Here is a 4817-nt window from a genome sequence, read left to right as displayed (position 1 = left end):
TCACTTGGTTCAGTTTAAGGATCAGAAGAATCGGTGCCTGGTGTACTCTGAGCTGAGTAATCGTGTGATGGGAATTTTGCATTTTAAGAAAAGGGATTGCATCACCTAATGATAGAGCCAATCTCCCAGATGAGGAACCGATGAGAGCTTTGTTGCTGATTGGTGGTTGTATGTTGGGGCTTTGGTTCAAGCTGGCAAATGGTTTAAAAGATACAAACCTTTATGTTTTGCTTTCTCTTTTCCTCAGCCTCTAACCCAGCCACCTCACAGGTAGATTTTGAATTAGTAATAAAACAAGGGGCGGCACGGTGGCACAGTGGTTAGCACTGCTGCCTCACAGCGCCAGAGACCCGGGTTCAATTCCCGCCTCAGGCGGCTGACTGTGTGGAGTTTGCACGTTCTCCCCGTGTCTGCGTGGGTTTCCTCCGGGTGCTCTGGTTTCCTCCCACAGTCCAAAGATGTGCCGGTCAGGTGAATTGGCCATGCTAAATTGCCCACAGTGTTAGGTAGGGGGTAAATGTGGGGGTATGGGTGGGTTGCGCTTCGGCGGGGCGGTGTGGACTTGTTGGGCTGAAGGGCCTGTTTCCACACTGTAAGTAATCTAATCTAATCTAAAACAATAGTTCTGAAGCTGGAAAGGCACAGCAGGTCAGACAACATCCGAGGAGCAGATATTGTCCTCTGCTCTGTTTCGAGCCGAAACTCTTTGTCAGTCCTGACCTGCTGTGCTTTCCCAGCTGCACACCTATCGACTCTGGCCTCCAGTACCTGCAGTTCCTTACTGTCTCCAAAACAACAGCTCCTTCAGCAACAGCATGATCCAAGTATAAGTGCATTGGGCCTAGATTAGAGTGGTGCTGGAAAAGCACAGCAGGCTTTTGCCCGAAACGTTGATTTTCCTGCTCCTCGGATGCTGCCTGACCTGCTGTGGTTTTCCATCACCACTTTAATCTCGACTCTGGTTTCCAGCATCTTCAGTCCTTGTTTTTACCTATAAGTGCCTTGGAAACATCCAGAGCTACCATTTATTAAACTAATATTTAATTCCTCCTAAACTCTGATTTATTAACATGTATATATAAATGCATGCATTTACGAGACATGACAAATCAGTAAGTATTAGATTTTTGTGCAATTTAATTTGATAATTATATATTTAAAATATCAATAAAGAGCCTGCAACACCACTTCTGATGCATCAATTTATTCTATCTCTGTCAGCTCTCGGGATTTTTCCAATGTGACTCAATTCTCCTTTGACAGTTCATAATTGGAAGGAAGTAGTTTTCATTCACTATGTAGATTGAATGCAGTTTGCAATAAAGCTGGAAACATTCTTGATTTTCTTCTCACACATTCAAGGGGACGTGGGCATCATAGGCTGAGCCAGCATTTATTACCCTTGAGAAGGTGGTGGTGAGCTTGAACTGTGGCAGTGTTTGTGGGGAGGGAGATGATGATGCCTGGCTTGAAGAGGAATTTGCAGGTGTTGATAGAGTCACAGAGATGTACAGCATGGAAACAGACCCTTTGGTCCAACCTGTCCATGCTGACCAGATATCCCAACCCAATCTAGTCCCATCTGCCAGCACCCGGCCCATATCCCTCCAAACCCTTCCTATTCATATACCCATCCAAATGCCTTTTAAATGTTGCAATTGTACCAGTCTCCACCACTTCCTCTGGCAGCTCATTCCATACACGTACCACCCTCTGTGTGAAAAAGTTGCCCTTTAGGTCTTTTTTATATCTTTCCCCTCTTACTCTAAACCTGTACCCCAGGAAGTGGTCTCATACACCTGCTGCCCTTGTCAGTCTGGATGGGAAAGGTCACAGGTTTGGAAGGTGCTGTCCAAATGGTAATTTACTGCAGTGTCTCTTGGACAGCCTGCTAGCACTGTGTGTCTGTGGTGCAGGGAGTGAATATTGGAGGGCCATCTTAATCATGGATGATGTTGTGTTTCTTGAGTGTTGATTGAGCTTCAGCCATCCAGGTAAGTGGGGAGCATTCCTTCACACTCCTGACTTGTGCCTGACCATTCCCGGGTGGAATTTTCAAGCTTTTTAAATTAAGATGTTGTGAAACTAGAAAGGGTTCAGAAAAAGGATGTTGCCAGTGTTGGGAGATTTGAGCTATAGGGAGAGGCCGAACAGGCTGGGACTGTTTTCCGTGGAGGCGGAGAGGTGACCTTATAGAAGCTTATAAAATCATGAGGGGCATTGATAGGTTAAATAGTGAAGGTCTTTTTCCCAGGCTAGGGGAGTGCAGAACTAGAGAACATAGGTTTAAGGAGAGAGGGGAAAAATTTAAAAGGGACCTAAAGGGGCAACTTTCTCACAGAGGGTGGTACGTGTATGGAATGCGCTGCCAGGGGAAATAGTGGAGGTTGATACAATTGCAACATTTTAAAAACATCTGGCTATATGAATAGGAAAGGTTTAGAGGAATATGGGCCAAATGCTGGCAAGTGGGACTAGGTTAATTTTGGATATCTGGTCAGAATGGGTGAGTTGGACTGAAGGGTCTGTTTCCTTGCTGTACATCTCTATGAATCTATGACACCTACTAACATTTGAGAGGCAGGTAGGGTATTTACCAAGCTTCATAAACACATGCGCACACACACACACACACTCTCATACACGTGCATGTGCGCACACACACAAACCACAAACACTCACACACTCACACACACATTCACAGACACACATTCACAGTCACACACACACCACAAACACTCACACACTCACACACACATTCACAGACACACATTCACAGTCACTCACAGACACACACACACACACAGCTATTCTGATGAGTGCAAACGTCCTGTTCAGTGTTTTCAGCTTGTGTTGATCTGATTTCTTTATTTGAGATTACGTGGCCCTTTTACTGAGCATCTATAATAAGATTTCAAAGATGGAACTCTCCTCTGTGTATTTTCCCACCTTCTGAATTTTCTTAAAATATCTCTAGTGAGAACTGTTCATTCCAACAGTTCTGCTGTTTGTCTGCATTCTGTAGACTCTCTGGTTTGTTCCGAGAGTGAGTACGCATCTGCTGACAGTGAGCCTGTCATCAATTTAAAGTGACTGGAAGGAAGAGCAGGAGTTGTCTGTCGGAGAGGTGAGGAACACCATCGTATTCCACCTCTCTCTCTCCCTTTTGCTTTCCTGAAGAGTGCGGTTCTGTCTTGGTGTCCTCCGATCCAATACCACATGCAATCATAGTCCTGTGTTAATGTAGAATCCCTATAGTATGGAAGCAGGCCATTTGGCCCATCGTGTCCACACCATCCCTCCATGACGCCCACATTTCCCATGGCTAATCCACCTCTCCTGTACATCCCTGGACACTATTGACAATTTAGCATGGCTAATCCACCAAACCTACACATCTTTGGACTGTGAGAGGAAACCTAATCAACTAGTGGAAGCCCATGGAGGGACAGGGAGAATGTGCAAAGTCCACACAGACAGTTGCCCACGGGTGGATATGAACTGAGGTCCCTAGCGCTGTGAGGCAGCAGTGCTAATCACTGAGCCACTGTTCCGCCCCAACTCTGATTATGTTGAGGCTTATTCTCTCGTGTTCTCCTCGCTGGTTTTTATCGTGACAATGTTTTATTGCAGTGTGGTTTTGTCCTGTTCCCATGTGTACATCTTGGCAGGGTCACAGGGCAGCCGGTGAAAGCCTCAGCAGAATAGAGTATGTTATGTCTCATAGTGTTGTGGCTCACAGTGAGTTTACTCACTCATCCATCCCCTCACACACAGTCTGACTCTGCATTTTCACAGCCAAAGAGCTTGAGCTGCATTTCTTACTTTCAGTTTGAACCCTTCTATACCTTCCCCAGGCAAGATGTGGACCCACACAGGTGTTGAACTTGCATTTCGGTCAAATGAGCATGCGCCGTTCCCCTGTTAAAGCAATTCCTCACCTAGTCAAGAGCACTAATAATACACAGGAAAAATAGCAACAGTGTCTTACTAAATTTTTGTTGTTTTCATTGATGACCATCAGTCATTTGTCTAACTTGCTGTACTAATTAAGGAGTGATATTACGGTTGACTGATGATACTCATACTAAAGAATACAGACTCCAGAGCTCTCCTTATTCCTTCTGTTATTTCACAGGATATGGGTGTTGCTGGCAAGGCTGGCATTTATTGTCCATCCCTTCGTGCCCTTGAGTTGAGTGGCTTGCTCTGGCCATTTTCAGATGGCAAAAGTGAGGACTGCAGATGCTGGAAACCAGAGTTTAGATTAGAGTGGTGCTGGAAAAGCACAGCAGGTCAGGCAGCATCCGAGGAGCAGGAAAATCGATGTTTCAGGCAAAAGCCCAAAACGTCGATTTTCCTGCTCCTCAGATGCTGCCTGACCTGCTGTGCATTTTCAGAGGGCAGTCAGGTGTCTGGATCTGGAGTCACAGGTAGGCCAGACCAGGTAAAGACAACAGATTTCCCTCCCGAAAGGACAGTAGTGAACCAGATAGGGTTCTACGACAATTAACGACAATTTCATTGTTACTCTTATACTTCTGTTTTAAGTGATAGGGTCCCACCCTACCTCCTGCAAAAATGCCATCCCATATTCCCAATTCCTCCGCCTCTGCCGTATCTGCTCCCAGGAGGACCAGTTCCACCATAGAACACACCAGATGGCCTCCTTCTTTAGAGACCGCAATTTCCCTTCCCACATGGTTAAAGATGCCCTCCAATGCATCTCATCCACATCCCGCACCTCCGCCCTCAGACCCAACCCCCCCAACCGCAACAAGGACAGAACGCCCCTGGGGCTCACCTTCCACCCTACC

General features: G+C 46.1%; 1 protein-coding gene and 1 long non-coding RNA gene across 8 annotated transcripts in view; one reads left to right on the top strand and one right to left on the bottom strand.

Moving 5' to 3' along the window:
- The window catches only part of LOC122548458 (tyrosine-protein kinase Fyn), a 271949-nt gene that overhangs the window by 171151 nt on the left and 95981 nt on the right, over window positions 1-4817 (top strand). The gene's annotated exons all lie outside the window — the stretch shown is intronic.
- Window positions 1-4817, bottom strand: part of LOC122548459 — a 10736-nt gene that overhangs the window by 978 nt on the left and 4941 nt on the right. The window lies entirely within an intron of this gene.

The sequence above is a fragment of the Chiloscyllium plagiosum genome, chromosome 3 (assembly GCF_004010195.1).
Source record: "Chiloscyllium plagiosum isolate BGI_BamShark_2017 chromosome 3, ASM401019v2, whole genome shotgun sequence".
NCBI lineage: Eukaryota > Metazoa > Chordata > Chondrichthyes > Orectolobiformes > Hemiscylliidae > Chiloscyllium > Chiloscyllium plagiosum.
Note: the sequence above shows the minus strand (reverse complement) of the source record. Positions and strands in the feature narration are given on the sequence as shown.